The 24,808-nt window shown below is 42.2% G+C and overlaps 1 long non-coding RNA gene across 1 annotated transcript; it reads left to right on the plus strand.

The window, feature by feature from the left end:
- Window positions 1-4,846: 4,846 nt before the first annotated feature.
- LOC115274186 lies at window positions 4,847-6,368 on the plus strand. Its single transcript, XR_003901127.1, has 3 exons — window positions 4,847-4,867; window positions 5,722-5,847; window positions 6,341-6,368. It is a non-coding gene; the product is annotated as an uncharacterized LOC115274186 (long non-coding RNA).
- The last annotated feature ends 18,440 nt before the right edge of the window (window positions 6,369-24,808 follow it).

Below are 24,808 nucleotides of genomic sequence, written 5' to 3' on the forward strand. Positions count from 1 at the left end.
TGGGTCATTAACTCTAATCTTTCCTGACCCTTCTGACTCCTTTATCTCCAGAGGCACATAAGTTTTAAAACCATCCCGACCACTGGCTTTCTGGACTTTTACCCCCTCAGTCCTAGCTCTGCTTTTCCACAGAAGTAATTGTGATGTTTGGAAGGCAGCCCGTCTCAGAGCATGATCTGTGGTTTCCTCTTTTCTCCAAGCTCTTTAAAAAACCATTGCACACAAACGATCGGTTTGCTCTTTTTAAGAAATCTTTTCTACTCCTTACCTGTTGGACTGAGAAGATGACAGGAGGTTGTGTTCTGCTTTTAATTATTTTACTTTAGAAATCTTTGCTGCTGGATTCCAAGTTTCTTGCTAGGCTGTTTTCATCTTTGTCTTCCGGAGAGATGGCCCAGCGCTGGTCCCTGAGAACAGAGAGGCTGAGAGCTCAGGGTCTGACATGAGGCCCACTTCTGTTGGAAAGCTGTCTCTGCCACATTCTACTAAGTGACAATTGCGCTATTGTTTAACCCTTATAAACCTTGCTGAAATAAGATAATATATGTAAACCACTTCACGTGAAATTTTTGCACAGAGTCATTACTCAAAATGCGAGCTATTAGAAGTATGTATATATGTGTTGAATTAGAGGAAGAAGTATAATCACTGCTTGGATAATCTTTTGGTCTTCACAATTTCTGGAGCACAAAGAGTGTTTCTACAGAAGAATCCAAGCAAATCTCTGATGCAAATTATTTATATTGAATGCACATGTTTATACAAATGTGTCAACAAAATTTAAGTGACAGGCACTTCTAAACACGGCTTCTAAAATTAATAATTGCCATTTTCAAATCCAAGTACAAAATACATGGATAGCCCCAGGCCAGGCAGAGTCTGTGAGTCTGGATGTGCTCAGCAGCTGGGCAGTGACCTTAGGCGGTGGCCTGGTGGATGGAATATCAGACATCCTGCTTGGCTTTTAAATCCGGGACTGACAAGGCACTCTGGCAATGACACGTCTCTGAATTATGGGCTTCTTGGAGATGTGAGGAAAACTATGCATAGATAAACATATGTGGTAGAAAAGAGACAGAGACAGAGAGGGAGAGAGGGAGAGAGAGAGAGAGAGAGAGAGAGAGAGAGAGAGAGAAAGAAGAGAAGAAAGAGGAGGAGAGGAGTCAAGTAGTCAAAGTAGGAGCAAGAGCCATACGGAGGTAGGAAGACGCCAGACTGTGGTTTCAAACAGAATTGGTTTTAAATCCTCCTTTGCAAGCTGTGTGATTCTAGGTAAGTTACCTAACTTCTCTCAGTTTTCTTATCTACAAAAAGGAACAACAACAAAAAGACTACCAACCTCAGAAGGTTTCTACGAGGATCAGACAAAATAATGCATTTTTTAAAAAGATTATTTATTTTGAAAGAGACAGAGACAGCACAGGTGGGGGAGGGGCAGAGAAGGAGGGAGAGAGAGAATCGCAAGCAAGGATTCTCAGAAAACTGAGATCACGATATGAGCCCAAACCAAGAGTTGGACGCTTAACCAACTGAGCCACCCAGGCACCCCCCAAGATAATACATTTAAGATGATCATTTAATGCATTTACTGCAGGTAGTTCCGGGGAGGTATTGTTTCATACCTTCTCACTTTATAATGTATTGCAGGCCCTTCTTCAGATATGGTGCTTGTGTTTATTTATTTACTCAAGTATTTGTTTAATTAGAAAAAGATGCCACTGGAACCAAATACATACAGTCTCCTGTCAACCTGGAGAGACTCTTACCACTGTTTTTGCAAGAACAGTTGCAGATAAGTGTCGCAAGGGACTTTCTTCTCTTCTAAACAGGCCGGACATACCATTTTAAGAAATATTGAGTTAATAGTCCAAACATCAAAATGGGAGCCACAAGTTGTCATTCATGCGTTCTTTCATTCGACCAGAGTTCTCTGGGATCCAGATGAGCACTGGGTGAGGTAGGCATTGGAGCATGCGGGATGGGGGTGTGGGGGACACATATCGGGGAAACTAAACAGAGTCTTTGTCCTAACCAACTCCAGGCATCTGTCTCCTCGCTCTGGCCCTCCGATGGGTAGAGGAAAGTTTCTCCTGTTGTACCAGAGGTCAATGCCTGTGCTCCCTTTGCTCTTACAGAGGTAGTGGGGGCAAAGAGAAAGAAAGGGAGCCCCAAAGTAGATTTTGGGCTACATTTATGTCTCTTCTGTTCTAGTTTCACATTATGCTATTCTAACTCTGACTCATTGACTCATGCCTTGTTCTCCAGTTCTCTTATCTGTAAAATGGAAGGACATGGATTGTTACTTCTTTTCCCCAGTGACTGTTATGACTAGTAAAAATTAACAAGTTATACCTGGAAAGCACTTTAATCTCACAATTGAAAAGCAGAGAAGGGGTTCAAAGTAGAGTTCATATATTCATTACATTTGATCATTTCCTTTCAGATTATGTTCTTCCAAATGGGCATAGATGTTTTCAATTTAATGATTCAACTCAACTATAATATTGATAACCTATTACAAAAAAGATTAAAAAAAACAATGAAGGCTTCACCTTTTCCCTTCAGTTGGTAAACTAAATACTTTCAGATTGTATTTGTGTATTCCCAAAGAGACCTGTTTTTCTGATTGAATATATAAATGAACATTTGTATCATGAATTGGATCCTTACCTCCTATGTATGTACACCCCACAGAGAGGTCAGAAAGAAATTCAAAACTTTAAAAAAAAATATTTATCAATTGTGAAAGAGAGAGAGTGGGGCAGGGGCAGAGAGAGAGAGAGAGAGAGAGAGAGAGAGAGAGAGAGAATCCCCATGCTTACAACTTGGAGCCTGATATAGGGCTTGATCCCACGAACCATGAGATCACGACCTGAGCTGAAATCAGGAGTTGGATGCTTAATCCACTGATCCACCTCGGTGTCCCCCAGAAAGAAATTTAATTCTTAGTATCTGACTTTAGTTTAGTAAAGACGTCTGAATACAAGATATATCCAAGAGACAGGGACATCTTCATTGTTCCTATGCTAGCCAGTAACTGGAGTGAAATGGGAGAGGAAGAAAGGAGCGTGTAGAGAGGGTGGTGTGTTGACTTTCAGAGAGCTACTTTTATCAGCAAAAACTTGGTTAATTCTCACAATCCTCCTTTGGTTTTTGTTATAGGCTCATTCAAGCCTGTGCTGGGATTTATAGTCAATCCTATTATTTCAAGATAGAAATCAGCATATGAGAATGAGGCACTGGGTTTACCTTTAGCCTCAGTCTCTAAGCAGGTTTAAACTGTTTCACTAGAGACCGTCTCCCATGTGATACTTTCCCAACATTTCACTAGTGTATTCCAAATCTCCACCCAGGGTGACAGACCTAGTTTAGCTGCCTCCATTTTCCTCTGGGGCAGATAAAGCTGAGATTGCAACATCAGACGCAGTTCAACCAATCATTATGTGTAAACCTCAGCCCGTTTGTGGGATGCAATCTTTCCTTGTAGCGTTGACACAAAAGATGCAAATAGGGAAGATCCCAAGCCTGCCAGTGTCCCAAATCAGCTGTGGCAACAGGGCCGGAGAACCTGTCTCTCCTTGGAAGTAGAATAGTTGCTCTAATGGTAACCCAATGCCCTCCTTCAGGACAGTGTTTCCAGAAGGTGGAGTATACATGTATTGTACAAACGTATACAATCACTTTAGAAGATAATTATCAGTAGCATGCTGGGAAGCTGGAACACAAAAAAGATTGAGAAGTATCTAGAAGACAACATGCCAAATCTCAGGAGAAGCAGACTGTTCAGGCCTGGGATCCTTTATCCTGGCCGTGAGATAGCACAGCCCATGTGAAGAAAGGACTGGTGAGTTTTCCAGCATAACATGGTATTTTATTTCACCATAGTAGGCTGCTGGGAAATCTCCAAGAGTCCCTGGCAGCTGCGTCTTGTCTTTAATATAAAGCCCCGGGGGGAAGAGAAAGAGAGAGAGACTCATAATTCACAAGGGGCCCAGCCATAAGAAAGCCATCTGAGTAACTGAATCAGACACCGAGGGGGAGCTGCTATTCCATTCCGAAGTCAAGAATGCTTTTTGTCTTTCCTTCTCTCCTTATTGGCAGTGTCCTCATGAAAAGATCATTTATGGGTGGTGGAATGAGTGCATGAGAGCTAGCTTCTGTTTCTTCCCCTGTCTCCCCGCATTGCTGCTGTCCCGTAAAAAAGACACTTTGTTAAAGACTGAAACAGCAGATGCAGCTCAGATATTATCTTAAATAATTTTGGAGGGAGGGAGTATTTTATCTCAAGTTGGTCCAGCACTGTTTTTGTGTTGGAAATAGTTCTACTGCTGATGCAAATGCTCTGGAGAGTGGAGAAACCCATACCAAAGAAGTCGGTTATGAATATCTTTAAAATAATGTAGGATGGAAAGAACTGATGATGTCAATTAAATGACTCAAAGAAGAAATGGACATGAGACGGCATCAGAGGCTGGAGTGAATTGGAAGAGGTACGATTAATAAAAAGTGCTGAGTAAAACAGGGAACTCGGGAGGAACGCGGCAAGTGCAAAAGTAAGACTTGTTTGTGAAGTATGTAGAAAAGTAGGTAGAAGAAAAAGGTGGGGGAGGTCCTGCAGACACTGAAAACCGGGCTTAAGACTTCAGACTGTTTCAACCACATTTAGTTGCTCTCCATGCTCACATTTGTGGAACATGTTTTAAATATAAATAATAAACAGGAAAATCATTTACGGTCCTGTCAGTCAGGGGATAATGATGGAGAACATTTCAATGCATTTTCTTTCACTTTTTTTTTTTGCAGATTGATTGTCCCAGTTTGGGTTCCCCAGAGACAGGTCTTGCGACAAGGATTCAAGGGCAAGGAGGTGATTCCAGGAAACACTGACAAGCGTGCAGAACTAGTAAGACAGGGAAGGAAAGGAAGTCAAGAAAAGGGTATGGTCTCACATAAGTCTGTTGGAATGCGGTCCTGCTGGGCAACTCAGAGCCGTCCCACTGAGAGATAAGGAAGCTAGAGCATTTGTCCACTATTTCTCGTCAGTTGAGAGTTGATTTGGGGGCATTAACTCTCTGAATGGGTCTTTCTGGGCCTAAACAGAGAGTTGCAGATATTTGCTGCAAAAAGCCCTCAGTCTGTAGTGGGAAGATGGGGGCTGCATAAATATACACAAATTGTATTTTTAAAAATATTTTTAAATGTTTATTTATTTAATTTGGGGGGGGGAAGGTCAGAGAGAGAGAGGGAGAGAATCCCAAGCAGGCTTCACACTGTAAACACTGTCAGCACAGAGCCCAACACGGGGCTCAAACTCAGAAACTGAGAGATCCTGACCTGACCCAAAATCAAGAGTCATATGCTTCACTGAGACACCCAGGTGCCCCAAAAATTGTATTTTTATTTATACAATAGATGCCTATGCATCAGACAGACTCTGCCCTATGTGTTTTGCTTGCATTAGTTTCTATAATTCTCACAGAAGCCCTGTAAAGTAGATGTTACTTTTATCCCCTGAGGGTGAGAGATGTATTAGAGGCTCATAGAAGTAGATGTGAGAGTCACAGTCCCAGAGATCAAATACCTGAAATCACAAAGAGATGATGCACTCTTCCAAAGAGTCTTAGTGATCTTAATCACCCATTTCCTGTCTTCTGTACATTTTCTCATCTTTCTGTCAACAATTTTTTTCTTTGCAATTATAAAAGTCTTCTCTGTTTTCAGAGACATTTGCTGAAAAACAAAACAAGACCTTGAGACATAAAAGATCTGGAATGGACACCTGTCAGCTGTGCCTGGTAGCACCACCTCCCCCATCTTCTTTTAGTACAATGCCTTATCTCATTTGGGGTAAGATGATCCACCCCTTCTCCCTGTAGTTGTTTTTAAAAAATTTTTTACATTTATTTATTTTTGAGAGACAGAGAGTGAATGGGGGAGGGGCAGAGAGAAAGGGAGACAGAATCTGAAGCAGGCTCCAGGCTCTGAGCTGTCAGCACAGAGCCCGAGGCGGTACTCCAACCCACGAACCATGAGATCACCACCTGAGCTGAAGTTGGACACTCAACCGACTGAGCCCCCCATGTGCCCCTTCTCCCTGTAGTTTTAATGGGCTGCCAAACCAGTCTTCAGTCTACAGAGATGAACATGAGATCCAGACGTGGCCAACCATAGTCTTAGTCTATGTGGCCACAGTGATCACTAGAAATGTGTTCATGCGTTAGGCTGAGCAAGTCTTTCCCTTGGGCCTTTATATCAGGCTTTGCAGGAGGATGCTGGTGTTCCTAGACTGAGAAGATATTACCAAAAACGGTCTGAGCCATGCTCCATTTCCTCTCTGCAGCAAGGTAGAGCAAACCATGTGTGGTAGCAGAGAAAGGAAACAGCAGAGAGATGAAAAGAGAAGAGAGAGAGAGACCTGCCTGCATTGCTAAGTCTCTAATATCTCCTGAGTTCTGGGCTTCCCTTTGCAAGAAGCAATTGAATAATACACCAATAAACAATAATCCCTACTCCTTCCTTCCACCCTGACTTCTTTCTTTCATCCTTGTTTACTTGTTTGTCCATTGGAGCTAGATTAACCTGGGTTTCAGGTTTCTTGCAACCAGAGTCCTGATTAATTCAGGACCAAGTACACCTTGACCAGGAAGCGTGTTTGTGACCCTTAGGTCATATATCGATATAAGAGAGCAGTGGGTGGGGAGAATCAAATTATGACAGGACAGAGTAACCTTTTTCCACCGCTCACAATTTTCCTTGCCTCCATGATTCCCAGGCTGATTCCAACTCTCTGAGGCATGAAGGAGGCATCTGCCTTCAGGAGATATTGAACTGCAACAGCAGCATGGAACACAGTTTCCTATTGACTCCTGCCTTTGCCTGCAGCTATTGATGGCATTCCTCAATAGGACACTAACTGATAAGGATAATCTGGTTCTTCTCTCCTACTCTTGCAACTCAAGGACATGAGAACTCTAGTTTTAGGGGAATAAATAAACTGAGAATTCTGTGAATTCTAACCCTGGCTCTAGAAGATTTTGGTTTTTGTGATCTTTCAAAGATGCAACAGATCTAAACTCTCAAGAGGCTATTATTAACCTGGAAGCTCCAAATCATCCTTGAAATAATAGCTGCCATTTATTAAACATGGTAGGTGGGCACTGTACACATGGGCTTTGCATATGCTGTCATAATATAACCCTCACAGAATCCTGCAAAGTACATTTTAGGCCAGTTTGGTTTTCCAGGAAGAAGATGCTGAGAGTTATGAGTGCAAATGTTTTATTGGGGTGTGATATCAGTGAAAGAAAAGGGGAGAAAGCAGGGTTGGGCAGCTCGAGTTGCCTGACAGTAATGCAGATCTCTCAATGTCTCTGTTAGATCAATTGGGAGAGCTTCAGAGTCAAGACTGGCTCTTACAACTTCTTGAATTTGGTGAAAATGGCCAAGCCTTTGTACATCAGCCTTGCTCATGCATTGGCTGTGATTTATCTGGAGAAGGGGATGACCTCCTTTGGAAAGCTGAGGGAGACTGCGAGGAGTCAAGGCTAGCCACATTCCTTCCAGTTGGACAGCGAGCGCTTTCTTGAAGGGGGTATCCAAGCAGCACATTTTCAGGTCTGCCCCATCACACATCCCAAATCTTACAATGGGGCATTGCCTGGGGCTATGCAAACCTCCCTTATGAACCAAACAAGGGAGTACACTGAAATATTGGTTCGGGGGCCTCATCAATCTGTCAGTGCAGTGAAATAGGGATTGCTCTAGACCATCATTTCTCAACCTTTTTTTTTCTATTATTGCTCATCTCCTCTTTCATCCCAAGCTTTTTAGGCATTTTTTTCCCAATTGTCCTCCCCACCCAACCATGAAAATTTAACATCATAGATATACTGTGTATATGTTTATGGACTGTATGTATACCTGTATTTTGTATATAAAAAGAGTAAGATTTTTTTCAGCTTCAATAATCAATTTTCATTCCTTTGGGGAAAATATCACCCCATTAAAATGCATGTTCTATTAAAAAAGACAAAACTGGTTTGTCCGTTAAGTATCCAATTCTTGATTTTAGCTCAGGTCATGATCTAGAGGCTAATGAAATGGAGCCCTGCATTGGGCTCTGTTAGCATGAAGCCTGCTTGGGATTCTCTCCCTCTCTCTCTCTGCCTCTACCCTCTCACCTCTCAAAATAAACAAACAAACAAAAAAAAAAAACTTGGGGAAAAAAAAAAGAGACAAGGGATGTAACAACCAAATGCAATATATAGTCAAGAATTGAATCTAGGGTTGGATAAATCAGCCATGAAGGGCATTTGGGGGGACACATGAGAAATTTTAATATGGGCTAAACACTTTCATTAGGTGTAATAGTGTTATTTTGCCTGTGCAGGAAAATGGTCTTATTTTTTGTGGATGCATATAAAAATAAAACAAAAGAAAGACATACTGGTTTGGTGAAGACATCGTTATTATTTTTTTAATGTTTATTTATTTATTTTGAGAGAGAGTGTGTGTGAGTGGGGAGAGAGATGGAGAGAGAGAACCCCAAGCAGGCTCCGTACTATCACTGTGGAGCCCAACATGGCGTTAGATCTCATGACCTGAGCCAAAATCAAGAGTTGGCCACTTAACCAACTGAACCACCCAGGTGCCTCAAGATATCTTTTTTATTAATCAAGTTTTCTATATGCACAGGGCTTCCCTTCTTTGCCTATCTAATACATATTTCTGTTAAGAGTGAAGATTGGCATTAGAAGTGGATTAATTGGCCTTTGTGGGGAAGCTCTGGATTTGGCACAGCTGAACAGTGTACACTAATGACACTGGTTCTCCTGAAGTTAACTAAAGTCTCCTCATGAAAAAGGCACATTATTTTTGAGAAATGTTGGATGAAACTGGTTTATAAAATTTTTACGATTTCTTTGTGATTTGGGGTATTTCATTCATCAGGGAGTAAAACCTATTTTATCAAATAGTGTCATAAAATTTTTCTTCCAATTATTATCTATCATCATCTTATGAAAAGAATTTTGGATGACAACTGAAAATATGCAGGAAGCTACACAGTTTTAAACAATTCTTCTGGGGGTTATGTAAGTAACATATTTACAGATTCCTAGATTAAGATAATACATATCAAGAAAAGAAGGCCCTCTCTTTGCATCTATTTGGTCTCTTTTCTTCCTGGGAGCCAATGGCTATTACAAGCACACAGTGCACATGAGCAGGATTCCAGGCGAGATGGCAGCCCTTTGCTTTTCTCGGTGAGAACCAAGCTTATTTTGATAATGTTTTCTTTTCTCTTTTCTCTGTGGTAGATTTCTACTGTCACACAGCCATGAGCACATCAGTAGGACTCAAGAATCTTATATAAAGTCGCTTCTTACAACTTTTTCCCTGCGGTTTACAATCCCGACTCCTCGGGGTCCACAGACCCCCTTCCTGCTCACTGGTAGGTGCATCATTCCAAATGGCAAAGAGGTCGCTTTTGTTATTTCCAATCAGTGCTGTTGTGAAAAGTCCAATGTGAGGGCCTATATGTTTTTTCAGACAGGATGAATCATAGGCATGTTGCTTTTTTGAAGGGTGTCTAAATCATTTCACACAGCATGCCTTTAAACAAAAGCCCTCCCATAGGGCTGAAGCCTCTGGCATGATATATATTCTTACAGATTTCTTGGGAGTCTGAGCTCCCCAACACATGTTGTTTCCCACCTTTCAGGGTTTTTTTTTTCCCTACTTAATTTGCTGGCATGTCTCCCCATCAGGTCCTGCATATTATTCTCATTACCACTGACTCTGATTATCTAGTCTCGGCCAAACTTGGAAAATTCCAAAGAGGAATGTTCTACTCATTTTCAGGCCAGGAGTAAAATTCTAACAAGATCTGTTTGTTGCTTGCAGATGGAGTCCAGGACTCTTGGGAGATGATGACAATCAGCTGTTGGGGTTTAGACAGCTCCAAGTCTCAAAACTCAAGCCGTCACCTCACTCTTAACTCTGATCCTACATTTCCAACTGTTCACTGAGCATATTCTGTTTAAAAACCCACCGTGAAGTCAAACTCAAAGTGTTAGAGATGAACCTGCTATCTCTACCCTTTAATACTTCCTTAATACCCTTTAATGGAGAATGGATCGCTCTACCTGATTAAGCTTCCTATAGTGCTATTTGGATCCTTTTACACTTAGTTGCTCAAAAGCCTTTGGTGGGGGCACTGGGGTGGTTCATTTGGTTGAGTGTCCAACTTCAGTTCAGGTCATGATCTCATGGTGCATGGATTTGAGCCCTGAGTCAGGCTCTGTGCTGACAGCTCAGAGCCTGGATCCTGCTTCAGATTCTGTGTTTTCCTTTCTCTCTGCCCTTCCCCCACATGTGCTCTGTCTCTCTGTCTCTTTCTCTCTCTCTCAAAAATAAATAAACATTAAAAAAAGAAGCATTCAGTGGCTCACCATTGTCCATAACGTAAAATACAAATTATTTTCCTGATAGCCTAAGTCTTGATACTCCAGGTAGACTGGTCAACTTAATATTGTTCAAGGAAGACTTCTACTTGATTCTATTAAATGGGTAAATGTGCCCACATTCTAGAATATTTTGTCTACTTCCTCCTATTTATTTTTTCTATACATATTTATATTGCTCTTCAAATTTAAGCCAGAAGTCTGTGATTTCCTCCTGGTTTTCCCAAAGTCTCTGTTACAGCATCACCACAAGTAAGGCTTTTAGCACTCGAATTAATATTATGAGTCAGCCCCCGCGCCCCAACATCCAAATCCAATCCCTGCCTTATTTTTCTCTATAGAACTTACTACTGTACATTATTTATTCATGTATTGTCCATCTGCCCCCACAGCAGCGGGGATTTTTATTAGTTTGTTCATTGTTGTAGCGTCAGCAATCAGGGCAAGGACTGGCACATAACAGTCACACAAGAAGTATTTATAGACTAAATAAGTGAATGAAGGAACTTTGAAAATATTTGAGGGTATTTAGCAAGTGTCACCCTCCAGGGCTCTGAAGAGCTGGATATGAACCAAATGGGGTTCTTTTAGTAGCCTACAGTCTTGTGGGGGGAAAATGTGAAGTGTAAAAAATGGAAGTGCTTATCAAGTTCAAATAGAGCGTGTTTTAGGAAAGAGAATTAACATTATTGAGCCCCTATTATGTGTAAGGTGTATTCACATATCTGGGTGCATGGCAGCTTCACAGTGAGGCAGTCTGGAAGGTTCCATTATTTAATTTTGCAGATAAGAACATTGAAGCTCAAGAAAGTTAAGTACTTTCTCTCCAAATTCAATACTAAAGGGTGATTAAAAATCAGAAGGGATTTAAAACCAGATTTTCTCATGCAAAAATCTGTACACTTTGCCCAATACTGGGTTGCTTCTCAGGTTATTAGGAAGCAAATATACTTAGCTCAACCTGAGGAAGGCATCATGAAGTGGGTACTGTTTGAGTGATGGATAAGAAGTACATCAAAGTGGAGAAAAGATGGCAGGGTAGTGACCCTCCATATAAACTTCCCAGCCTACTGCTTACAGCCCACAGGCTCTTTCCTTTGTGACCATTCATTCTTCTATAATATTAACTTATTCAACAAACACTTATTAAATACTATGTACCAAGCAATGTTTTGTACTCTGATGCTATAGGAGTGAATAAAATAAATTCCCTGTTTCCATGGAGTTTTCGTTCTCTAAATATGTTGTCCGATATTGGGAGAAAACAGAACATTTCAAACTTAGAGATCTCAGATTAGAGTTATGGCTTTATCATAGTCTAGCTGAGGACCTTAGAAAGGTCATTTAAACGTTCTGAATCTCAGTTTCCATATTTGGAATAGAAATGACTACCCATCTCACCAAAATGATGTTCTGAGACTCAAATAAGATGAACATATTTTGAACCATGAAGCACAAGATGTTGTGTTTTGTTAAATCTAACATACACCCCTGATTGAAGAAACACTATTACTTTGTGTCCCATTAAGAAAGAAAAAAATCCCACCAATTACAACATGCCATCGATTACAACCCATCCTGATTTCAGAGATGCCAAAATGTAGGGGGAAATTATGCATCTTAGAATTGTTGAAATATGGCACAGGAAAGTTATTATTATCATTCCCTATGGTATGTAGCATATGGTACACGTTCAGAGAAAAATGAATTTAGCAGGATACACTAAAGTAGATCAATGAGACAAATGTGAGAATATTTCTTAGAGATTTTCAAGTGTTTTTACATCTTTGGATACATTTTTTTCCCCCTGGATAAATCATTGCAGCCATTTTCTATGTTACAGAATTTGGGAGCTCCAGTCACCTGTTTCCCTTGAGCAGTGTCCCAGAACACTACTTATAGACTATTATATGGGGAAGAAATGAGCTCTTTGCTTGTTCAAGAAGTCTGTGAGTCACGTCCTTATACTACCTAATTGCCGTGGTAACCACATTATATATGAAAACTTGCTTCAGTAAAAGTGGTGCTCTACTAAAATACCAAAAAAAAAAAAAAATCATATGAGCATTGCTAATTATGTAACTGAGTCTCTCTCTCTCTCTCCCTCTCTCTCTCTCTCCCTCTCTCTCTCTCTCTCTCTCTCTCTCTCTCTCTCTCTCTCCCCTTTCCCTCCCTCCTTCTCCGTCTTCTTCCTCTCCTGCCCTGACCCTCTTTCTTTTGCTTTGGCAATTAGGAAGGTCAAAGACAGATCTGTAGTGCTTTATGAGGTTCTAACTTGAGCTTCAACCTTTTTGTCTGACCCTCATTTTTCCTTTCTCCCAGATCCTTATCTATTTTTCCCAAAACTTTATTATAAAAATTTTTGAATATCTAAGAAAGATGAAAGAATTTTATCATTAAAATCCATATACCCGCCATCTGGATTCCACAATGAACGTTTTATTGTCCTTGCTTTATCACATATTATCCATGTAGCCATCCCTCTTTTATTTTCTCAAAGTAAATTGCAAACATCTATGCACTTTACCTCTAAATATTTTAGTATGCATATCATTCACTAAAGCTCAATACTTGGTTATGCTTCTTTTTGTCATTTATTAAGTTAAAATTACATAAAACAAAGTGCACTCACCTCAAGTACATTATCCACAGTCATAGAGCACAAATTCTTATCAAGATACAGAATATTCCCATCAGGCCATCACATTCACGTATGTTACTTCTATCCCCACAAACTGAGAGGCAACTGCTGTTTTGAGATTTTTCCCACCCTAGATTAGTTTTACCTATTTTACAACGTCATGGGATCACACAGTAAGTATTCTTATATAAGTCTTCTTTCACTCAGCACAACATTTCAAAGATTTGTTCACACTATTATGTATATCAGAATTTGTTTCTTTATCCTGCTGATTGATATTCCATTGTGTCAATATGCCTCAGTTTGGATGGCAATTAAAGGTCCTATGAATGTTTTTGTACAAGTCTCTTTGTGGAAATGCTTTCATAACTCTTGACCACACACCTAGGAGTGGAATTGCTGGGTCATAGGGTTGATGCATGTTTAGTTTCATGAGAAACAGGCAGATCTTTTCCCAGAGTGGTTGTGTCACCAACAGTGTTTCAGAATTGGGGTTGTTCTATGTTCTCCCAACATTCAGTGTTGTCAGTCATTTTTATTTTAGCCATTAATGTGAGTAGTGGTATTTCACTGTGTTTTTAATTTGTATTTTCATGATGAGTAATGATATTGAACTAAACTGCTTCTGAGCCATTAATGTATCTTCCCTTGTGAAGTGTCTATTCAAGTCAATCCAAATAGAGTTGCTTGTTTATTTACTTATTCTTTATTTTTGAGGTATAGTTATTTGCATAAGCCAGTATTAATTCTTTGTCAGAAAGATACATTTTTAAAGTTTATTTGTTTATTTTGAAAAAGAAGAGCACAAGTGGGAAAGAGAGAGAGAATCCCAAGAAGGCTCCTCACTGCCAGCACAGAGCACAGCTCAGGGCTTGAACTCACACACCTGGAGATCACGACCTGAGCTGAAGTCCGGCACTCAACTGACTGAGCCACCCAGGCACCCCTGTCAGATGAATATTTTATATCAATCGGTGGGTTGCTATTTAATTAACACTGTAATTAACACTAAGAGCAAAAGTTTTAAATTTTGGTATAATCTTACCAATTTTTAAATAGTTATTGTTTTTTGTATCTTGTCTAAGAAACCTATGCTTATCGCAACTTGTGAAGATATTCTCCTCTTTTTTCCTCTGAGTTTTAGTTCTCACTTTTACATTTAACTCTGTAATCTCTCTTGAATTAATTGTGAATCGTGTAAGGAGTCAAGGTTCATTGTCTTTCATTGGGTACCCAGTTCTGTGTTGAAACTATTTTTTCCTTTTTTTATCTTTAATTAATTTTAATAATTTAATTTAATTTCATTTAGTTTAATGTAATGTTAATTCCAGTATAGTTAACATGATTTTTTTTTTGTATTATGTACACCTTTGTAAGATCCATTAAATACTTTTGGGGAGTGCCTGAGTGGCTCAGTTGGTTAAACATCTGACTCATGATTTCAGTTCAGGTCATGATCATGATCTGTGAAATGGAGTCATGCATGGGGGTCTGCACTGACAGCATGGAGCCTGCCTGTATTCTCTCTCACCCTCTCTCTCTGCCTCTCCCTTGCTATCTCTCTCTCTCTTTCTCTCAAAATAAATAAATAAACATTTAAAAATTAAATATTTTTTAACAAGCAATAAATAGATTCTGCCTAAAGATCAGAGAATGCCTTCATGAGTCCCTTATGGCATTGTGATGGGTAAATATTCCCAACATTGTCATATTTGAATATGGTCCCCTATCCCTCCAATAAAAGATGCTCCCTTTAGCCTAGATTTGATATTCAGCTTCCTATCTCTCCAAACGTGAAAAGACTGCTGTTTACACTCACTTGCCCATGTCGATTAGCTTGTTCTTCTCTGGTCTTTGGAGATGAGTCAGGAAGATGCATAGGATTGATTGTCTTCTGGGTCTGGCGTTGTCTCAGTAGGTTTTTATTGGCTTCTAGGGCTCATCTTCAGCACTTTGGAAGGGCATTCGTGCTGAAGAACTTTTTGACAATGGAGATGTTAGACTGTGATGAGATCTAGAGACAGAGCAAAGTTGTGCTCTGGTATTTCTGGTCAAGTCAATTCTGGGTCCCCATTTCTGAACAGGTGCCTGAGGCCCAGAGGAGCCTTTCTTTTATTCCCTTCTGAACTATTTTTCCCACCTTCTCCCCTTTGCTCAGCTAAGAGAAAAGTCTTTGGAATCAGACCTTTTATATAGTACATATTTATATATTTATTTATAAAATTATTTTTCTGGTTTTAAAAGTAGTATAAGCTCATTGTCAAAAACTTTGATAATACAAATAGCATATAAGAAAGTACAAATCATCTATAATCTAACACCCATATATAAACAATGCTGACAGTCTTGGTCAACTCTGATTTTGAATCTTTGCTCTCTTACCAGCTTGACATTTTTGTTTTTTTGAGTGTCATCTTTTAACTGGAAAATAGGGATAATAAACTTCCTTCCCCAGCAAACTATAAAAATGATGCTACTGATGGGTATAGGAAGTGAGTGGGTGGCAGGGAAAAAAGTCCTGTTTCCTTTTCTCCTCCATTTTAAGTCCTGTTATTAAATTCTGCTAAAGCAGGAGTCACTTGGGTGGCTCATTTAGTTAAGCATCCAACTTTGGCTCAGGTCATAATGTCCCAGTTTGCAGGTTCAAGCCCCACATCAGGCTCTCTGCTGTTAGCGCGGAACCCACTGCAGGTCCTCTGTCTCCCCCTTTCTCTGCCTCTCCCCCTCTCAAAAATAAATAAACATTGAAAAATAAAAATAAATTTAATCCCTTTAAAGCAGGCAAATGGAACAGTGATTTCCAGGAGCTAAGGGAGAGGGAGGGGTTGATGACAAAGGGGAAAATGGAAATTTGGGGATGACGAACTCTTCTATACCTTGATGATGGTGGTAACTACACACAGTGTGTGATGTTTTTTAAAACTCATGGAACTGTACGCTGAGAGGGTAAATTTTATCGTATGCAAATTATACTTCAATAAACCTGACTTGGAAAAATATTCCCTTAAACACTAAGTCTTACATTTCATCATTGATTTTAAATTGGTCCTCCTAGCTCTTCTCAGTCTTGCCCCTCCAGTTTCTCTTTTTTTCTAGACTCTCAAGCCTTTTACCTTCCTGATGGTACTCTGAATGCATGTTTAGCTCTCCTTTCAATTGTCATACTGGGTTCTTTGTTCCCTGACCCCAACTTTGCTGCATATTTTATCTCCCTCTTTTGAATCGACACTCTGTTGAGCTAGGCTCAGCTGTGCTCAACAAACAAAATGTATGGCTGTCTCACTCTCTTTTTGTGCCAGTAAAGGTCTCGTCGGGGCAGCTAATTAATTACAGTGAGTGAGATAAGAGAAAAGCTGATCCTGAGTCCTTGTGTCAACAGTTAAACAAAAATCCTTTAAATCTTCTAGATTGTTCCTTCTATTCTGAACAAAGGACTTGGGACAATTAAAAAATGTTTTAAATGTTTATTTATTTTTGAGAGAGAGAGAGAGAGAGAGTGTGTGTGTGAGCAGGAGAGGAGTAGAGAGACACACACACACACACACAGAATCTGAAGCAGTTTCCATCCAGGCTCAGAGCTGTCAGCAAAGTCCGATGTGGGGCTTGAACTCACGAACTGGGAGATCATGACCTGAGCCGAAGTCAGATGCTTAACCGACTGAGCCACCCATGAACAATAAGTACAACACAGTTCACAGGGGAGCTTGTTACAGCCCTTCTAAAGAAGATTCAGTTACTTGAGGTCTGTGCCCATTGCATATCCCGAATGTTTCAGGACGGTGTGGAGCCCTAGGCCACAAGTTCTAAGACATTCATATTCTGTGTAAGAGACAAAATGTCCTGATTTTGTTTCATAAAATCTAATTGCCAGATTCATAAAGGTATCCATTTGTTTTTTTGCCTATTTTTCCCCCATGCAAGGAGTCACTGAGCACCTACTCCTGAGGGCCAGGACCTTCAGCAGGCCCTGGAAATAAATAACATCTTTCTTGAGAAGCTAATGTTGTTCAGTCTGGGGGATGCACAGTCTGACAAAGGAGTTCAGTTTCTCCACAGGACAACTGTAAACAGGAAAAGTCCAGAGAGAAGGCAGGTCAGGCACAATACAATGTATTGAGGAAACTTTTAAACTTTATCATTCAAGTATGTATATTTTCATGATATAAATACCATAGACTTGCTTCCCAACACTGCTGTTAGGAAGATTTCATTAGACAGCTGTCTGCGAAAACGTACTATTACATGAATACATAATATTGCATGCATTTATATATTTTTTAATAGGAGAGATTGCACTCTATTCCCGGTGCTTTTGTGAGGATTCGTTTTGGTTAGAAATCTTCCTCTGATGAACATGCTTATGTTGCAATCACTTCCAATAGCAGCTGGTGTGTCCAGACTTGTGCCAATGCCAGGTAAATTGCACACACCCTTTCTGTTGCTTGTTACTCCGTGGGGTGGGCACTGTTTTCCCCGGGGTTGCAGAGTGGGTAGAAAGCAGGTTTAGAGAGGGCCCAGGGACTAGCCGGAGCCGCCAGTCTCCTGGAGATGGAGGGAAGATCTAATCCTTGTCTGCCTGACTGGAGGCAGTGTGCTCTTCTCCAAGCCACACAGCCCTTCATTGTCGGGTGCTTCTAGCTGAGTATCTGGCATGCATTTATTTCAATCTCTGTGGCTACCGGAAAGGAAAGTGAGAAAGGAGGAAGTAACTAGGAGGCAGCTACTGCCAAAGCAGCCCTGGTAATCCAATATTCTCGCTGCAGCCAGAGCCATCCGTTTACGGCCAACCGGGCCGTGTCTCTCCACTCCTCAGAAACTTCTGGGGCTCCCACTGGTTTTAGGCACACCAGCTCATTCCCATTTTCCAGCCACATGTATTCACACTCTCTCCCGTCCTCCCCTGGAGTTGCCTCAGCCACGCTGACCTCTTTTTGTCTTCTTCTCTTTCTTTCACTTCGGTTTCCCCTGCGCCGTTGTTCCTGCAGCTTCTTTCATTAGGAGACTCCCACAAGCTCTGCCGCCTTCCCACTCATCTGTTAGCTCTGCCTCTGGTTCTCGGTGCTCTCTGGTCCCTCCTGACCGTGGCACCAGCCCTTGTCAACTCTGCTCACTTGTGCACCTGCGTTGCCCTGTCATGGAAGCCATCATTGGGTCATCAGGACAGATGGGTGCAATCTGCTCCTGTGATAATCTGTCTTCCAGGAGACAGTTCTGGAAAGGCAGGGATGCTACAGCCTTCGCTCGCCCTTATCCTGGCCCTGAGCACTGTGCAGGTAAAGACTAGGCACCCTCAAAATTGCTGAAAGAATGACTCAATCCTTCAGTCTTTCCTATCAGTGCACTAGGTAGATTAGGATCGCTTGTCCACATCCTCAGTGGGACCTCCCTCATGGGTCCTTGACTTGCCTGATTATTTGATGATTTATCTCTTCCCCTGAAGGCCCGTTAAAGTCAGAGTTCATGGTTACTTTCCTCCCCATTGTGAGCTTAGCACAGTACCCACACAGAGTATGCCTTCGATACATTTTTGTTGAATAGACAATTTTGTGGCCTATTGACTTAAAGGGGAGGGATTCAGAAATCTGAGAGTAAAGACCACACACAGTAGTCTTTTGCTACTAATTCATTTTTTTTGCTACTAATTTATTTGCCACTAATTCAAATTTGTATGTATTTCACATATCATCTAGCAGTGTTATTAGCCACTTCTGAGCTGAGTAGAACATTGGCAGCTGCAAACAGTTCAAAGCAAAGTCTTCACACAGACCCCAAGCCCCTCCCTCTGACGGGGTCAGCCCTCTGGCCAGTGAAGGTAAATTGCTTCTGTTCCAGGCAGAGGCAGGTTTTCCATGAGAAGCTAAAGCTGCGGGAGCCCTCGCTCACAGCATGCACTCGAGGGCCCTGGGAGGGACCCTAGCAAAGTATGTATGCACAGGGCCAGATGGTTTTGTAAAATTAGAAAAAGTAAGATATTTTAAATCACAGTTGGTTAAGGCCCTGTGTCTCTCCACTCTGACTTCCTTTCTGTCACCTTGTCAGGGGGATTAGAGTGGCCGTGGGTATCCTGGGGTTCTGGATAAGGGAAAGTTGGGCTGGGGACACGTTGAGTTTGGTTTAGTGGAATGTAGTCATGTGATTGTCAGACATTTCTGTGTTACGTTGTGTCGAGTTATTTCATGAACCTCACCTATGTCGTGGCTAGTGTTCCCACTGTTAGAATGACTTCCCGGAATACCCCTGTTGCCTGTGGTGACAGTTTACCTGGTGTTGCGACACCAGGGTGGTGGCTAGTATCAGTGAGTTTCCCTCTGAGACTCAGTTGCTTTGGTGCTGAAGACTGTGGGGTTATTGGTGGTGATTTCCTTCTACAAGCCCTATACTTGTTGATTTCCTGGAAACGGCCTTTTGGTCTTTGCTCTCCTGGTCCAGCTGTGGTGGTGTCAGCTTCAAACTCCCTGCATTAGCGTGCTTTTAGGAATTGCCTGAAGCACCGAGAGGGGCTTCTCTTTTCATGGCTGAACTCGGACCAGGCTACAAAGCCCTCCCTGGGGCCTCAGGACAACCAGCATGGCAGAGACACCACTCTAGACACCCCAAAACTGTGCCGGGAGAACAGACTGTACATAGGAGAAAGTCGAGGCAGACAGCGGGTGACAGGAAGCAGAGAGAGAAGGAAAGGGGAAGATTACCAGCAGGGTGATAAAGGTCGCCAATGACACAGGCAGTAGATGGATGGCTGAGAAAGGCAGAAAAGAGAACAGAGCGGGTGTCTTCCCTTGCCAAATATGCATGCGTGGATTTGGTCAGTGGGCACTCTTCGCCAGGGTTGGTTCATGCCAGGCACCAAGGAAAGGGCACAGCGTGCTTTGTCTCTCCCCCATCCCTACACTTGTTTCCCAACCGGTTTCCCCAGAAGGATCCTATTCAAATGCAAGCCAGAGCCTGCCACTCCTCTGCTCTCCTGCACTCTGACCTCATTTCTCTCCCTCTGTCCCCACCCTCAGTGGGTTTCAGCCAGACTTGCTGTTCTTCAAACCTACTAGACAGAAACAGCTGTTGGAGGGCCTCCGCTCAGGTTTCCTCTGCCTTGGAAGACTGGCCCCCGGAGGCCCTCTTGCCCCTATCTTGCATCTCCCAAGTCACCTACCCACTCGGGCCCTCCTGGTCATTCTGCCTAAAACAGCATCTCTCCCGATGCTCCCTAGCCCCTTTCCTTCCTAACATAACATGTATTCTATTTATTTCTGTTGTCCATGGTCTTCCATTAGAATGTAAGCTCTAGGACAGGGTTTTTTTTCTACTGCTGAATTTCTTTCTTCAAGAATAGTGCTTGGCACATAGTAGGCACATTTTAAGTATATGTTGAAAGAATGACCTCACAAGATAGGTGTTATTATTAAGCACTTTAGAAAAGATAAAACGTGGGCTCACCAGTGTAGAGTAACTTGCCCAAGGTCACATGGCGAAGAGAAAGAACAAGTGTTAAACTCAGACATGTGTGTTTCGAAACCCTGTGTTCATAAGTGCTTAATTGTAATACAGTCTTCCGCTTATTACGAGCTTTTGAGCTCAGTGGAAGGAACTAGTTTCTCACATCAGCCTTGCTTTATGGTTAACCAGACCACAAGGCCTTCAGGTGGCCTTTCTGAGTTGCAAGTTTTGGCAGAAAAGGATAAAGACCAAAGTCATGATGCATGGGCTCTGCGGGGAAGTGAAAGAACAGCTTTACGTCCATTGGGTTAAGAACAGGAATATGAGGGGCGCCTGGGTGGCTCAGTCGGTTAAGCGTCCGGCTTTGGCTCAGGTCATGATCCCACAGTTCATGGGTGTGAGGCCCGAGTCAGGCTCTGTGCTGACAGCTAGCTCAGAGCTTGGAGCCTGCTTCATATTCTGTGTCTCCCTCTCTCTCTGACTCTCCCCTGCTCTTACTGTCTCTGTCTCTCAAAAATAAATAAAAAACAATTAAAAAAAGAACAGGACTGGCTCAGGTCATGATCTCATGGCTCGTGAGTTCGAGTCCCATGTCTGGTTCCTTGCTGACAGAACCTGCTTGGGATTCTCTGTCTCTCTGCTTTCCCCCATTCACTCTCTCAACAATGAAGTATTACTCAGCAGTCATAAAGAATGAAATCTTGCCATTTGCAACAACATGGATGAAACTAGAATGCATTATGCTAAGCAAAATTAGTCAGAGAAAGACAAATTTTTTATGACTTCACTCATATAGATGGAATTTAAGATACAAAACAGATGAGCATAGGGAAGGGAAGCAAAAATAATATAAAAATAGTATAAAGACAGGCCGGGGGACAAAACATAAGAGACTCTTAAATACAGAGAACAAACTGAGGGCTGCTGGAGGGGTTGTGGGTGGGGGATGGGCTAAGTGGGCAGGGGGCATTGGGGAAAACTCTTGTTGGGATGAGCACTGGGTGTATATGGGGGGAATGAACCACTGGATTCTGCTCTTGAAATCATTACTGCACTATATGCTAACTAACTTGGATGTACTTTTTTAAAGAATAAAACATTAAAAGAAGGAATAGGAATATGAACTTATTGATGCCAAACTCCCCTGGGGTGTCTTGGAGTGGAAGGGACTGCCTTCTCCGAGCAAGATCGCCTGCAGGCAGGCCAAGGGGGCACTAGCAAAGCCAGGGCACAAAAATAATGACCGCAGCGTCATATGGGTAATAGATGGCTAGTTGGTATTTCAAAAACATATGAAAGGTGTTATTGTGGGAAGCGACAGAACTTTGCAGGGCTTCCTTAGAGCACATGACTGACGGCCTTGTTTCAATATTAAATTACATGTGAAGAGCATCATTGACTTTTCGGTGCAGTCTCTGAAGGTCAGTCTGGCCCTGCTGATCCTGACTGATGGGGTTGGGCACTCATTTTATCTATCACTTACTTTTGAAAAGGTAATGTGTGGTTTCCATTACATAATGAGAAGTAAAAATGGGCAATAACAGTTGTTTTGCAAATCCTTAAGGAATAAAGCAGTGTTTCAGGGAAGTTTGGTTCCATGCTATTATTTTAAAATCATAGGGGTGCCTGAGTGGCTCAGTCGTTAAGTGTCAGACTTCAGCTAGGGTCACAGTCGTTAAGTGTCAGACTTCAGCTCACGGTTTGTGCATTCGAGCCCCACAGTGGGCTCTGTGCTGACAGCTCAGAGCCTGGAGCCTCCTTCAGATTCAGAGTCTCCCTCTTTCTCTGCCTCTCCCCCCCCAAAAATAAATATTAAATTTTTTTTAAATCATAGGGGTGCCTGAGTGGCTCAGTTGGTTAAGGAGCTGACTCTTGATTTTAGCTCAGATCATGATGTCACAGTTGGGTTTAAGCCCCACATTAGGCTCTGTGCTGAAGGGTGGAGCCTGCTTTGGATTCTTTCTCTTCCCCTCTCTCTGTCCCTCTCCTGCTTGTTCTCTATCAGTGAATGAATGAATGAATGAATGAGCTTAAAAATATAAAATAAAATAAAATCAGACTTGGAGGTCTGAGGAGCTCCTATCTCTCCTTCTTGACCTTTGTCATGGCACCTTTGTGACGCCTTCTCAGTCTACTTTCCCCAGTCCCCTCCTCCAGCAATTCCTTACTCCCTCTCCTGGGCCACAGACATTATGATGTTACCACGTTGCATCATAATCCTTTGATTCACCTCAGATCCCCTGTGACAGTCAGGACTCCTGAAAGTACATGGCTTCTTCCTTATCGTACCTCGTGCATCTTGTGTCTAGCACAGCTCCTGGGACACGCTGAGTTCTGACATTTTACCAACGACAATTAAAACCAGACTCTGGAGGCTAACAGAGTTTCTAAGGAAAAGATCTTCTTGGGTGAATTTCCTCATGAGACACTCCAGGTGCCTCTGCTGTTTACGAAACCGGTCGTATTGGAGGGAGGGCTTCTAGAGCTCCCTATTTCTTGTTAGACTTCTGCTTGGCTGCTCTGTGACTCACAGCAGGAGGAGACACTGGTGCTACGCTGTCCCCAACACCTCCCCACAAACAAGAAATGACAAAAAATAGTCTTGAGGTCGCTTGGCTGTGGAGCCCAGGCCATCACTGTGTTTCAGTTCCTTATTCTGTAGGAACCATGAGTTGAAATGAGAGACTTATGTGCCCTTCAGATTGTAAAAACACTGAGCTGTTGAGCCCACTCATAGGTGAATACTGGCCCGTAGCCCTGCTCTGCTACCCACTCTTTGTCGAGAGGTCAGGCCTGTTTGCCTCAGGACAAACTCGCATTGGTACAAGTCCTTTGACCTTGCACTTTGTGACATGGCTTCCCTTTGGCTGGGAGTGCATTTCTCCCATACCACGTCTGCCTTCTGCCGCCCACCTCTGTGTTCCACTGCTGTAACCTTGATTCTGTGGATCGAGCCTGCTCTCAATGGCCATTTTAAGCAGATTTCATTCCTGCAAAGACGATAGGATAAATTTAGAACACTGCATATCCCATGATGCTATTTATGTACTTTATTTTAAACCACATATGCTGGGCTTTTGTCTGTCTGCTCTCAGATCTATTCTCTACCATCCTCTATCCTGGGCTTAACATCCCTGGGAACTGCTTTCCCCAGGCTCCCATACAGCCCCAGCCAAAGAGGGCCCGTGAAGGAACCCTGAGAATGAGAGGAAGGGAGAAGCCAGGTTATGTCTCCCCTTCTCTCTGCTTCAGATGGTATCTGGCAGCATCGTATCGATTCTCCAGCCCCTGCGGTACAACCCCTTCCTCCATGGTTCCAGCCTCAGCCTGCAAGTGCTGCAGTGGTTCCGGATTCTTCCAGATGGCTCCAGCACCCGGGTCACTCTGCTTTTTCCCTCGTCCCTCTGGCCTCAGGGTTGAGGGTGGCTTCCTCCTATTCTCCAGCCTCTTAACTCTTCTCTCACCTGTGTTAAACTTCCTCTGCAGTTTCTAGCTCCTGCCTTCTTATTGGACTCTGACGAAAACATTCTGAATGTACGTGTACCCTACATATATGCATAAACACGTGAATATTTATGTGAAGACACATTTATGTATGAAAACATACCAAAGAAGATCTGGAAGTTTACACATGAGACTGTTAACAGCGGTTTTATGACTGGGAAAAGGAATGTGGAATTGTGAAGGAAAATTGTAGCTTTTTAAAAATAGCTCTATTGTCATGTAATTTACATATATGAGACCATGACATTCATATGTATGCATATATGTTCTTTGGATTGTTTTACAATGAGCATGTATTTGCATTTTACTTATACAATATTTAAAAATAATTTATAAATATTAATAGCAGGAGGCAAAACCTCCAGTCCTGTAGCTGAAGCTGTAAACCATGTAGGGAGTGCTCTGTAGATGACACTACCATTCACTCATGCAACAGAGGTTTCTTATTTACTACGTGCCGGGCAATGAGTGTTCATCAGGGAACAATACGGGCATGATCCTTGCCAATATTACCTGCGTAATTAAATACACAATTATGTCAGTATTCATTAACTACAAGGAAGTAAAGAGGGCACTGAAAGGCCTCACCTAGTCAGTGAAGGTTTCCCTGAGGAAGTGACTTACCAGCTGAAAGCTGTAAGAAGGATGAGGAGAGGGGCACCTGGATGGCTCAGTTGGCTAAGCCTCCGGCTTCGGCTCAGGTCAGATCTCACGTTCGTGGGTTCAAGCCCCGCATTAGGCTCTGTGCTAAAAGCTCAGAGCTGGAGCC

This window comes from Suricata suricatta, chromosome 2 (genome assembly GCF_006229205.1).
Source record: "Suricata suricatta isolate VVHF042 chromosome 2, meerkat_22Aug2017_6uvM2_HiC, whole genome shotgun sequence".
NCBI classification, from domain to species: Eukaryota; Metazoa; Chordata; class Mammalia; order Carnivora; family Herpestidae; genus Suricata; species Suricata suricatta.